Here is a 15,000-nt window from a genome sequence, read left to right on the forward strand (position 1 = left end):
AAGCTGGTAGATATAACCGGACTCCTCCTAGTGATAGTACATTTTGTAATGAGAACTATATAGAAAATGAAGTACACTTTGTTCTAGAATGCTCTTTTTATAAAGATATACGCAATTCTCTTGTTAGTGCCATACTGCTAGACCAAAGATATGTAAATTTAACAATGGAACAAATGTTCGCATATGAAATGTATGCAGCTAATTACGATGTAATGAAAAAAAACTCTGTGAATATGTTTGAAGAAGAGAGAAGAAGCATGTAAATCATAGCGTAGTTTTCTTATTTTCTTCATATTATAATGCATTTAGCCCTTTGTTGAGCATGAATATGCAATCGATTTCATTGTCATTGTCATTATATTTTAGCATTGTGAAATGGACAAAGTAATGCCATTTCCTGTCTCTAATTCAAAACGGTGCAACGCTGCAAATAAGACATGAAGTAGAATTAAGCAGATATTTCTTAGAATGCTCGCTGCTACTACAGCTTCTATGTAAGGATGTAGATACAGGTACCAAAACTTGACAACACTTGGCTTTAATCGTTTATTTCTGTCTTTCTTGGTTACATGTACCTGGGATTCATACCCTACAGGTGATATGTGGTTAAGTGCCTTTATTTATGTGTTACTGTCTTTACTGTATTCATTACTTCCCGATACACCGGTCAATGTTACAACGGAGGGGATAGTTATGTCCTTTGGGATTTGTTTTTAGATAGGGCATTTCATCAGACGGGCACCAGAAAGAGAGAATGAAAAAAGACATTGCAATTAGATGTTATATTTGGATGATTGGCCTGCACAATTCTCTATGTTTTATCAATCTCCAAGCAGATGTAAGGATCTGGCTCGTTCGCAGTGTTTGTTGCCTGTTTTTGCAACACTGTTTTTTTTTCTAATATTGCATATTTTCAACGTCACTTTCTTTCAAAGATCTTTATGATAATATCGTAACTGCCAACATTCTAAATGTTTGATAGTTTGTTAATTAAGCATAGAACTTAATTAACAGAGCGTTGATCCAACAATATTATTAGTCTTTATATCATATCCTAGTGGTTATTTTGCTATTATGATCTCTTAAATCCCAGGTCGAAAAAGAGGTAATAGGCAAAGAATAACTCAAGCTTTCAGCTTTTAACTTGCAAAGATGATTTTTTTTAAAAATCCGTTTAGCACCTCTTCTCTCACACCGTCTTCAGTACAACTAGACCAAGCCTGGTTGGTCAAAATGGGCTAAAGGTTTTGGATGTTGAAATGTAATTTTGATTGTATTTTTGAATGACCGTTTTACTTGAAGTATTCTTTACCTTTAGATAACGATTTCTTATGCATAGGTAATGATGATTCTTTAAATGTTTAAGCTAAAAAGCATGAGTAAATTGCATCCTCATATACATCAATCATATAGCTATGGCGAGCAAAATAAAAACAAAATATGAAATGCATATTATTGAACAGGCACTTTTCATTGCTCCAGTTTTGGGGTTTTCCTTGAAATCTAGTTCAAAATGAAGGAAGCTTTTGGAGAATGATCTCACTGAATTTAGCAGTCTTTTCTTCATTTTGTTCGCAGTGTGCAAGTCGGTAGGGTTTCATCCTGATCATAACAATATTTTTTTTTTTTAAACGGTTGAATTTGATAAATGTTTTTCAGAACTGATATGTCAGATTAAGCCACAATGTTCGCAGTCTTTTCTTTTTGGAATTTTCAAAGAGTGTTTCGTTTCCCAAAAGAGATTAATTTTCATGATCGAGACGATATGTTGAGCTGGTGTAATGTTAGCCTGTGTTTACACAGTCTCTCGCTGGCTGGGGTTAATGACCCCTTCTAGGGGGCGGTAATTGTCGGGCCGGCCGCTAGGAGCGCGATTTTAGTCATATAGGCTAGTATGATCTCTATTGGTGTTTTATATTGATATTGGTGTTTTTTAATCAGACTCAAAGGGAAAATTTGGTCGGGTCAGAGTTTCAGTGTCACCAGAGTTCCGAGACAGTAGCTCTTTCAAGTGATTATGAGCGAAAATTTCAAATATATGGTCTCCAAGCAGATGTTTGGAGAAAAGGTCGAAACCTTTTCCAGCTGCCCTGTTCTTACTCGTATCAACAACAACGGGGCAGTCGGAGAATGTTGGGATCTGAACTCCCCAACATCTGCTTGGAGATTACAGAATGTCTGTTTGAGGTTCACAACAACAATCAGATCTGGCCAAGCCAGGTCAGGTCAGGTCAGGTCATGCCAGGTCAGGTCAGGTCACAAGGTCCGGATGTCTGCGTATATCTTTACTCTGAAAGCACAAAACAAAATCGATCAGTAAAAATAGCAATTGGCTGCTAGTTATTAGTCTGAATGCCCAACTTGTGCGGATATTTTCCCTCGTAGTATAGAATAATTCATAAATCGACCTGACGAAGGATTTTGGAATAGAGACTCTAGAAAGACTGGAGAAATGTTACACGTTTATGAATTTTACAGCAATTGAGGAAACTTTATCGTACTTTAGGAAGCATTGGATTAAAAAAAAAACCGTTGGCTTCGAGCTATGATTAGATTTGGCATATCAGCAACTTCGACAGGTCTGGTTTGGCATAGTTGTCCACCTTTTGTTTCTTGATATTCTTGACAAGAAAGCCATTATCTAAATCATTGTATGCTTGTTTTCCCTAGAAACCCAGGACCTCTTGATTACGGGCCAAACGCGCTAATAATCACTCTACACGATGTCACCTTTTTAAATCGATGTCTACCCACTAGACTGGTATTCAGTAGTTATACAATCCATGTAATGCTGTGGTCACATTGCCAAACCGGGGCCCGGCCGGGCAATTTGCGGGAACGAAAAGTATGATATAAAAATAAAAAAAACACAAAAAAACAAGAAAATGCACAAAGCGTAAAAAAATCAGTAGCATTATTTGTATACAGTATATTTCTCAGCATACACTGTATTTTTCGGTCCCCGGTTTGAAAATTTGACCATAGTAAAGTGACCAGGCTAGCTACCCACCGCACAGATCGTCCACGATTTTCTGCGCGACCTCGCAGGCCTGGCCGACGCCGAACACACGGTTGTTACCGTTGCTGATGGTCTCCAGCACAGCGCTGTCTATGAGAGCCGTGTACCCAACGGTCACGCCGTAGAGATCGACGCCTGCGGCCCGCGCCGCTTCGGCTTCGTATGCGTAATCACCACTTGTCTGGAAGAACGGTAAACACGATACTGAAAATAAAGATTTAACCCATTGTCTACGAGACGGGTAGAAATTTAGCAATGCACTACACAACACAATAGAAAGTTTCGTAGGCCAGGGTGGGTTGTCCTTTCTTAAACGTTGTATAACTGTTGAAATGTAGTAGTTCTGACTGATCCGTTCTGCATCAACTTTTGTTACGATGGAAAGAAAATTGGTCGGTAAGAACACCTGGCACAGGTAAGAACACATGACACAGGTAAGAGCACCTGACACAGGTAAGAGCACCTGACACAGATAAGAGCACCTGACACAGGTAAGAATACCTGACACAGGTAAGAGCACCTGACACAGATAAGAGCACCTGACACAGGTAAGAATACCTGACACAGGTAAGAGCACTTGACACAGATAAGAGCACCTGACACAGGTAAGAATACCTGACACAGGTAAGAGCACCTGACACAGATAAGAGCACCTGGCACAGGTAAGAACACCTGACACAGGTGAGGACATACCTGTCCGTCTGTCAGAATGACCGCTGCCCGACGAACCCCGTCTCGGAAACCGGACTGCGCAAACAAGAAGGATAAAAGAAAATCACTGATCGAGAATTTCCGGGTTATTTAACCCTGTAACTGCACTCAAAGCGCATGTGCCATGCGTGTACATGTTGTTCTGTGTTTAACCCAGTAAGTGTACTCTAATCTTCTGTACCATGTGGTTCTGTGTTTAACCCCACAACTGTATCTTCAGCTTCTGTACCATGTGGTTCTGTGTTTATAACCCCACAACTGTATCTTCGGCTTCTGTACCATGTGGTTCTGTGTTTAACCCCACAACTGTATCTTCAGCTTCTGTACCATGTGGTTCTGTGTTTATAACCCCACAACTGTATCTTCGGCTTCTGTACCATGTGGTTCTGTGTTTATAACCCCACAACTGTATCTTCGGCTTCTGTACCATGTGGTTCTGTGTTTAACCCCACAACTGTATCTTCGGCTTCTGTACCATGTGGTTCTGTGTTTAACCCCCACAACTGTATCTTCGGCTTCTGTACCATGTGGTTCTGTGTTTAACCCCACAACTGTATCTTCAGCTTCTGTACCATGTGGTTCTGTGTTTATAACCCCACAACTGTATCTTCGGCTTCTGTACCATGTGGTTCTGTGTTTATAACCCCACAACTGTATCTTCGGCTTCTGTACCATGTGGTTCTGTGTTTAACCCCCACAACTGTATCTTCGGCTTCTGTACCATGTGGTTCTGTGTTTAACCCCACAACTGTATCTTCAGCTTCTGTACCATGTGGTTCTGTGTTTATAACCCCACAACTGTATCTTCGGCTTCTGTACCATGTGGTTCTGTGTTTATAACCCCACAACTGTATCTTCGGCTTCTGTACCATGTGGTTCTGTGTTTAACCCCCACAACTGTATCTTCGGCTTCTGTACCATGTGGTTCTGTGTTTATAACCCCACAACTGTATCTTCAGCTTCCGACCATGTGGTTCTGTGTTTAACCTTGCAAGTTCAGCATTACCTTTCGTGCTATACTGTTCTTCGATACATTTAATCAAAACGACAACAGAGAAGGTGGTCGTACCGTGACCCTCATGTATCGGATGGCGAGGCCAGTTCGACCCAGACCTCCCTCGTACATCATATAGTCAATGGCTTCACGCAGCTGGGGACTTTCCAGTACATACTGTCCTAGAGCGACGTAGGTCCAAGGTACACAGGTGTAGAGGATGACTCCAATCTATGTAACATTTGGTAAGAAACACGAAAAGATGGTTTGATATTATTTCAAAAAGTCGTGAAAAGTTCAGTGCAGGGGCCTTAAACTTGGCAAGTCCTCCGCGATGTCCTGAATCGCTTAAATGGGTCGTTGCGTCACTCACACCTGTTGCGTCACTCACACCTATTCAAGTCACTCGAATCCTTCGTTTTCACATCGAACAATACTCTCCAAGCAGAGCATGGGTTTCGGCTGGTTTTTGACGTGTTTTTAGGCGTACAAAAACGCCTAAAAACACGTTAAAAACCAGCCGAAACCCTAGCTCTGCTTGGAGAGTAATCGAACAATACTACTCGAATTATATGTCTGTATGTATCTGAAGAGCTTTTACAAAATAACTCATATGAATAACTTTGACGTATTGTGGTTGTACCTATCAGGAACAAAGAGCCTGATACAATTGGCTAGACATAGTTGTGACATACTCAAAGTGGGTACTCCTAACGACCTCACATCACTGTGTAGGTGTACTACATCACTGTGTCATCCTGGCTCTCAACTACAAAATCATACTTCCAATTCTCCGAGTACCCCATTACACCACTTCCACCTTGTACGCTGCCATTCCAAAATATTCACATGACTGCGGACTCACAGCAAGAAAAACAAACAAACAAACAAACACGCCAACTAATTACAATACCTCCATTTTGACGGAGGTAATGATGTCATTTCCGTTGCCAGCAACTTCATCTAGTTAAGTCAATCAAAGACTTGCGCCCCCCTCTCACTGGACCCGCGGCACACTGGCGGCGTCGCTGCGGCCGATCGAATTAACAAAGCACTCAACGAATTCCATCGACAAAAACGAATCTTTTAAAGCTTTGTATGTTTTGTTGTCTTTTTGGTCATACTTGTACGTTTTGAATGATATTCCCATCATAAAGTCAAGGGTAACACAAATCCAGTTTAGGACGCAGCAACGCCGCCAGCGTGCCGCGGGTCCAGTGAGAGGGGGGCTTTACCCTAATATCTTGGTCTTGCAAAGCCGCACATTCAGTGAGAGAACGCACGAAGTTCCGGGCGAGGACGAACTGGTCCCGCGGGATGCTCCATGAAAGGTCGAGGACGAGAGCGATGTCAGCGGTACAAGCTGCAATGAAGTGGATGGGACATGTGACGTCACAAAGGTCAAAGGTCGTCAGACATCGCCGAATGTGCACGCCGTGAATTTCCAATGTTGTGAAAATGCTAATCTATGATGGACTAATTCAAAACAAGTAAGAACTGGCCTTTGGGATATACTTAGCATTACGCAGGATGCTTTACAAAAATTAGTTTAGCTGTCCTTTAAGAAGAGTCACTGTGAGAAGGTAGACCTTTCAGAGTGTATATCTGGTCTTTGGCTGACGTTCGTCAGGCGCTGTTTTTTTTTTCATGGTACTCACAGTGTATCTATTCATTGACGTTTACCATATTTGTGGAAGAATTGACAAAACAGATGACTGTCACCTTTTCAAGATGTTAATCCAGATGTCTGGCTGCAAGGTTTGATCTAGGGGTGGGTACCGGTACCGTGTACCGGTACAAAACCGGTATTTCTTAATGGACCGGTCAAAAAAAAACGGTCCATAAAAAAATCAGTGGACCGGCCAATGGACCGATTAGAAAATTCATAGTACCAGGCTACCAGCAGGCGGCCACATAACTGGTCTAAGAAAATACAAAACAGCAGATTTAACGAGTATAGTTCTAATTTTGAGACAAAGTACAAACCTAAGAAATTATATCGTTCCAGACATGACGTTTGGAGACTTTTAAGTGTGTCTCGCTCTCCAAAATATGATGTAATGCGACACTACTATAATCAGGTACAGGTACAGGTCCGGACCTGGACCTGACCCTCTGGACCTGGACTGGACCTGAATTTCAAATACCGGTACCCATCCCTAGTTTGATCCATTCAAACCGGAAACGACCACCCCTACTCCTTTCGATAAGTGTGATAGAAATAAACTGAGTACAATGGCACTGATATGCCATCAGATAAAGAGCCAGTCTCGTAGGCTATGAAAAACGCTACCGCTGCAGTTGTCAGAGCAAGCCGCTAAGGGCCCAAACTTATGTCACTCATGTCCGAGTACAAGTCATAGAGCTATCTACCACCAAAAAACCGTGACCATTGCTTATCCAAAACACGACATAGCAAAAACAGAAACTCCTCTGCAGTGCCATAACAAGCAGCTAGGGGCCTTTAAATCTAGTCATTTTGAAGTCTCACCAAGACCTACCGATCTACCAAATATCAACGCAATCTATTTATGCATACTCGAGTTATCGTGTTGAAATACAGACATACAAACCTACACACCGACGCGCCTTTCAATGCAGAACAAAACTCATAAATGAGTCTGTTGTACTTACGATTCTCACACTGGAGATACTCATCAGTGGAGGCCTGTCCGAATACCTCGATGTTGGTTGTGTCCCAGTCAATCACGTTGCCATGGTTACACTCTGTCGCTATTTCGTCAGGAGACAGCACGTGGTCCCAGAGGTTCACTTGCGACAGTTCTCCGATGAACGCTTGGTGTGCTTGGAATCCTCCCCCGACGTTGTCTTGGTCTTGTCCGAGGATCCATGCGCCGCCGGTGCGCACGCTTCCTCCTACCTTGAACCCGGAGCCGGTTGCCGTCAGCGCGCCGTCGACGTAGAACTGCCAGGCTCCGTCGCTGCTGCGCCAGGTGGTGCAAATGGCGTGCCACCCGCCGTCCCACGGTGACGGTGGGTCAGCCATTAACATGTACTCAAACATGTACAACTGAAAAACAAATTCTGATCAGGCCTTGGGAAAATGTCGTCTTTCTGGTTACCGGAGCGACCCTAGAAAATATATAATCGTAATCCATCCAGAGGTTCTTGAGTTATGCCGACTACAATAATCCGGAAACACAAACACACACACACACACACACACACACACACACACACACACACACACACACACATACACACACACACACACACACACACACACACACACACACACACACACACACATACACACACACACACACACACACATACGCACACACACATACACACACACACATACGCACACATACACACATACGCACAGACAATCACACACATTCAGGCACACACAAACACACAGACACATACACTCACACACACACACACACACACAGACACGCGCAGACACATATACGCACAGACACACACACAGACACACACACACACACACACACACACATACACAAACACAAAACTATATCTTCATTTTTGATGATAAAGGCCTTTTTTGGGTCGAACGTTGCGAAGGGACATGAAACGCTGTAAAATCATTTTCCAAAATGTTCTCCTCATTCCCGTTGCAATAGAAAACTCTGCCGATCATGATACAATGTATATAGGTATAATTAAGATATAATTTTAAAATACAAGTAATAAAAATAGATGCATTTCAGTTTTATGTTGTTAAACTCTAGTTGGCCAAAATCTAAAATAAATAAAAACCTATTTTTTTAGGAAGGTACATGTTGGAAACACAACATTTATTTTTTAGCCTTATCGATTGATGGACAAAATATGCTCACAATCACACTACAGAGATAACTAGATCCGTGTGCTCTATTTTGAAAATAAACAGAGAAGATGTACATGGAAAACATCGTAGCTGGTCGGCTAAAATCCTACACCTCGCTCAGTATAAATGTATATCCAGAACAAGACCATAGCATATACAGGTCGAGAAAAAAAGGACGTTCGGCTGCAGTACCAATGTACATACTGGGAGGCCCAAAATCAAATTTGACCTTCGTCTTCCCAACACCTACCTACATACCAAATATATCGCGACCTCATATCTCCATGAACTATTCTGTTTATGCAAATGACTTATACACATTTACATGATATATGCTTGGTCATGAACACCTTTATCTAACTTACACATGTCACTATATTGACAGACCTATCATCTACCACTCAGGTCAATTGTGGCGCTTATGCATCAATAATGCAAATTATGAATTTATTTGCATAATTGTTACCTCTTGATGTTCCACTTACCATAAACTACCTATGTTACATGTATTTGAGTCATATTATGGAAAGCATTGCAAATATAGATTTTACTCATCAATTATGCAAATTAAACTCCCAATTAGCATAATTTGCACTTCATTATGTACATCTCAGTCTAAACTACATGTACCTTCCTACTAAATATCATGGAAAACCGTCTTTCCTTCGTTCAGTTATTCCCCTTAGAAGATTTTCACAATAACGCGCCTGCAATTCCAGAGCAAGCTGCTAGGGGGCCCAAACCTATATCACTTCTTTATTAGATCACAAGCTATCTGACACCAAAAAATCAAGACCATAGCACGTCCAGGTAAAAAGATACAAAATCCGAAGTTCTGCTGCAGTACCAAGGTCACATACCAGGGAGCCCAAAATCGACCTTGATGTTCGGCTTGACAACACCTACCCACATACCAAATATCATTATAACCCATCAAGAGGTTCTTGAGTTATGCTACTAGAGTAGTCCGGAAATACAAACAGATAAACAAACAGACAAACAAACAAACAGACAAACAAACAAACAGACAGACACACACAAAACTGTATCTCCATTTTTCATGGAGATAAATATAAAACAACTACATAAAGTAAAAACACAACGTTCATGAAAATAATAAATGGATAACAGAAAACAACAAGGGAAAACAACACGTAGTTGTACAGCCAATCATGAAACCCTGCCTATACAACCATTTATTCATTGAATTCAATTATGAGCAATATCGAAAATATTACAGTCTAGTGAATATGAAAATGAAGTCGATCCTAGTAGTAGCAGAGAGCACTGTCATTTCGTTCCTGAAGATCTACAATATTGGAAAGATATGATAATAGTATACTTCTTTGACTGTTTAGGAAGTAAGCAGATGTTTCATATCTACTATATGATTCTCCACTTACGTTAAACCCCTTTTCAACGAACAAGAGGAGCTCGTTATGATTTTCGGGGACTGCGTAGCTGACCACGCCCATTTGGAAGTTGGAGTTCAAGTCGGAGCGCATGTGCACACAGAGAGTAAAGCTCGTTAACTCCTCAGGCAGTGATGCGTCCATCCTGGCGTAGTTACCGGCGCTGTGCGGCAAGGGGAAAATCACCTTCTTTGAATCCCCTAGTACTGGAAAAGGCAAAGTATAAACTTCCATGAGATTTAAAGGGAACCAAAGTAATATTAGGGCCAGAAAAAATGAAATTCAGAAAATGCTGAAATTTTTATGGTAGTGACATTTACTAACATTGTTTAGCACCTTTGCATGATAACTTCATACTTTTAGGATTTTAAAACCGCGCAAAATAGTGCCGTAAGATGATCCCCTCAGTTTCGAGAGCCTACAAAAACTTCGGACATGATTTTAAGTGAGTTCTCACATCACATCACATCAACGCCGTATTTTTGCATTATGGACGTTGCCATACATTGTGATAGTGTTGTTTGAACTAATCATGTATAGAAATGACTAAACAAATTGACTTTCAAAATCCGATTTTTCGGACCCTAATATTGCCTGGGTTTCCTTTAAGATATTTCTTGCAACACTTCTTCACTATAGCTGGCTCGTTGGTCTTGTGGTTATGGTTGTTGACTCAGAACTTGGAGGTCCTTGGTTCGAATCCCCAACAGGCCTCGATGTTGTGTCCTTGGGAAAGGCACTTTAGACCAATTTTCTCACTCGACTCAGGTGGAAATGTGTACCTCGCTTCAGTTAAAGATGTCATCTTGGCTGGGGGGTTAAACGGAGGTCCCGTGTTTGGGGATACGTAAATATGAACACCTCAAGCAAGTTAAAGTATCCGTACCGCGCCTATCGAAAAACGTAGAGGTCCTTCCCGGTATGAGTGGACCAAATAAGAACTGCCCTTGTAACTAGACGATGATCGCGGAGCGCCCACACAACGACCAAAATTAGATTTGAGTGAGCCTTGATTTCATAATTGCCATGCTGCAAGATATGCAAAGTATGCAATATTCTAAAAAAGAAAGACGATAAACCACACAGAATTTTTTTTCAGAAATCGTTCTTTATCTATGAAATTCGATGAGTGATGTATCAAATTTTTGGTCACTTAACTGTCGCAACGCGGTCTAGTGGAAAAGGAGTATTTTTGAGAGCGTACCGGCGTCGGTTCGTACAATGGCAGCGAGCGCCAAAGTGGTGAACAGCAACGCTTTCCACAGCATGTCTGTCGTGAAGAAGTCTGTGAAAGAACAGGTATGAGCGCACAGACTTGTACAACGATTAACGATATCTGAAAATTACAAATCTAAAACACAGAACTACTAAGATATCTAAGGACCAGTTGCCACAAACTGCAAATCAGGCACAAAAAATCTCTCTCTCTCTGATAGTCCATATTATGGCAAATAAACTCAACATTTGAATGCAAAGGTATTAATGTTTCTCCATTCGACATCATACAAGTTGTGAAAGTCAAATTTTGGTTTTCTATCAAAATTTGAGTGCAATAGAACAATGACTTTTACGGCAATGGTGTCGGAATATTATTCAAACAGAAATAACACAAACTAGAAATATATGAAATGTTCGTTACAAAATCATTTCCCTTCGTCAACATTACATACCGTTTGATGCACTCTGACAATACTAGGAAACAGTTGACTGTACAGTCGTCTCCAAACCACCGTCCGCTATGTCTTCTCTCCGAAGTGCGGTCCGTCTTAGACGAGATACCCCAATGGAATGTACCGCCGAGTCCAATACGAACAGTTACGTGGCGAGATTCTGGACTCTTCCCATTGGTCCACGTCATCACCGACACCCTTTATAAGTTCTCACTATCAGCTGACGTCATACCATCAGACCTTTCTAGCAAGATGTTTTTCTCTTACCATGTGATTCCGTGCCGTTGTCAGTAAACAGTGGTGGTGTATGGCGCGCAGGTACTGTAAAAAGGGAAATGGTCGCTGAGGTTTCATGTTTGCGGTTTTCGCGGTTAACATTCCATCGCGAACTTGAAACCACCGCGTCTCCTGACCGCCTATACCCCTTTCTTTCAACCGCGAACTTAAAACCGACGCGATCACTCCATTTTCTCCATACCGCGAAATTAAATTCACCTCAAAAATGTCCTCTTTTACGTCAATAGATACTAGTGATCTGTACCTGTTTGGAAACAAACTTATTGATTCTAACCCCGTATGTTATCTTTTGAATACAATATTGTTTTTGTGGCGGCCGCGAAGTTTGGCCTTGAACACAAGCAACACTTATTTCATCTTCTACAAATCTGAATTTATTGCAAGTTCTTGCCCGTAGGCTAATTGCAAGTACATTTAACATGAAAAGAACGGGCAGACGTCTAGATATTGAACAACACTGTATTCGACAGCTCTAGTTACACTACTGACACTAAATTCGACTTATTGGGTTCGACTTCTTTTTCCGAGACAGTGGAAGACGAATGATCCCAGTTTTCCTGTAATGTGTGGGTTTTGTGACGCTAAATAGAGGGTGTTTTTTTGTTGTCTGTAAACGTGTAGAAATTAGAAATCTATATTGTCTTATTGAGTAAACATTAATAATAATCTTTATTGCATGTTCGTTCCCCGGGGGGATAAATGCACATGGGGCCACAGGGGCCATACATAGGGTAATTGAGAGAATATAAAAATGACGTTAACGTCTAAATATACTACTAAGCACTATTCTAAATGTCCTACTGTATATCTAGGTTCTAGTGGCTTCTTCTCTCTTTTTAAAACATATGGCTACATAATTACATACTTCGTTCATCACATTAACATCTTTGCATGACATCAAGTGTCTAAAAGTATTTTGCTTTGATATTGTTTTACATCTCTTGTCAAGCTGAATTAATTTGAACAGTGACTGACGTTCTTCTTCATACAATACACAGTCTAGTAAGAAATGCATTTCATCTTCAATACAAGAGTTATTACAAAATTTACATATTCTGTCGTGTAGAGGGGTACGGCTATGCCTGCCAGATTCTATATGTAATGGATGGTCACTGATACGAAGTTTACACATTGCTCTGCGATTTTTGAAATTTGGAATATTTAGGTATGGTTCTTTGTCATATATCTCTTTGAATGTTTTGTATGTCCTTAACTTGTTGCCTTGATTTCCTTCTCGTCCCTTTGTTTTTAATGCTGAGTTGAATTTTTGGATAAATATATCTTTCAATCTTTGTCTTAGTTCATGAAGGTGGAAGGGTTTGTTGATATAATCGTGTGTAAAAAGGCAGGCATAGCCAGATTCCTCTAAAACTGTCTTCATGTTCCACAACCAACAGGGTATTTTACTACTTACAAGGTCTTTTTGTACAATGTAAGCCTCATATTGAAGACTTTCAATAGGAACATTCCGAACCAATCTATAATAGTAACTATACATCCTACAACACGCTTCAATCCATAAGGGAAAGCGACCAAGTTCAGCTCTACTGGCATAATTACTAGCGTTTCTTCTTACTCCTAGGATATGTTTACAAAATTTCAAGTGAGTTTGTTCAAGCGGAGCGTTATCATTCAATTTGCTATTACACCACGTTTCTGCTCCATATAATAATATAGGAGCTATACATTGATCAAATAACTTAAAGTAGACTGATATTGGAGCCCTTGTGTCTCCAAGAGTACATTTGATACTAAACAGCGCTCGTAGAGCCTTCTTTTGAAGTGCTTTCATCGCTGTGTTAAAATTACACCCGGCTGTGAAGACAACACCTAAGTATGAATAAGAAGAAACTACATCGATGCTTTTGGAGAATAACTGGAAGCTAAGTTTTGAGAAGTTGTGTCCTTTTTTGTTGAATACAATTATCTTTGTTTTAGTTAGATTTACGGTAAGTTTCCACTTTTGGCAATACCTTCCAAGGGTGTTTATTGCGTTTTGCAGTCCTTGTTGACTTTCGGACAGCAAAACTATGTCGTCGGCATATAGCAAGCTTGTTACTTTTGAGTGCTGTAATGAAAATATCACTGTCCATCGATCTAGCTCAAAATAAGTATGATTTGTATTTCCAAAAACATCATTGGCGTCGATACGTGGAATATGATTCCGTTGCTAGTTACCTCTAGCCTGGTCCCAGTCTCTAGGGGTCGGCTTAGGGGTGTTTTACCGGGCCCAGTCTGCTATATTGAGCCGTTTCTGTCAGCCTGGCTACTTAGCTGCCATATAGAATTTCGCAGCCTTTCTACTTTAGCTGCCATAGAGAGTTCCGAACGAATTTAATCCAAGGCCGTAAACACACCCCGAGCGGACTGAGCTGTCTGGGCGGGCGGGGATCACTTGCATTTTTTTGTGTGACAATTAAGGTTTGAAAGAGGGAAAAGGAAGAATTTGAGCGTTCGATACTTTTTTCTGTCCAAGAATGTCTTGAAACGGTTTCTTCTTCTTCCATATTGTTACCAGGAACGTCGCAGAAGAAACCTACTCGACTTGTACAGAAACCGGTACGCCAGAGACCCGACCGCACAACGCCCCCACACCAACGTCGACGGTACTGCAGTCAGACCGGTTAACCACCATACATGTACATTTGTGGAAAATGACCTGTATGGAGAACAGCATCTAGCGCCCAGGCACACATACATTAACACACCTGGCCAAAATTTCATTGAAAGTCATATATTTGAAGAAAATTCAATCAATATATTGATACTCATTAATTCCCGGCATTTGGCAGTCAGGGATAACCTCAATATTAAATAGAACAACAGGAGCAAGAAAGACCTGAAGTACTGCAAGCTCGGAGGCAGAATAATAGTTGTTATCTATTCCACAATTATTATAAGAAAACTGAGAAGCCAACAGTCGCAAAATTGTGCGGTTGTCTAACGCTTGATGTAACATTCATGATATTGTTGGTAAGAATCATTCAGACTGTCCTATTCGGGAAGCGGATTCACCTGCACTGATAATTTCAGCCGTTGGGCGGCGCTTTTTGGTACAGTGGTTACTGTGCATGGAGGAT

The sequence above is a fragment of the Branchiostoma lanceolatum genome, chromosome 18 (genome assembly GCF_035083965.1).
Source record: "Branchiostoma lanceolatum isolate klBraLanc5 chromosome 18, klBraLanc5.hap2, whole genome shotgun sequence".
Taxonomy (NCBI): domain Eukaryota; kingdom Metazoa; phylum Chordata; class Leptocardii; order Amphioxiformes; family Branchiostomatidae; genus Branchiostoma; species Branchiostoma lanceolatum.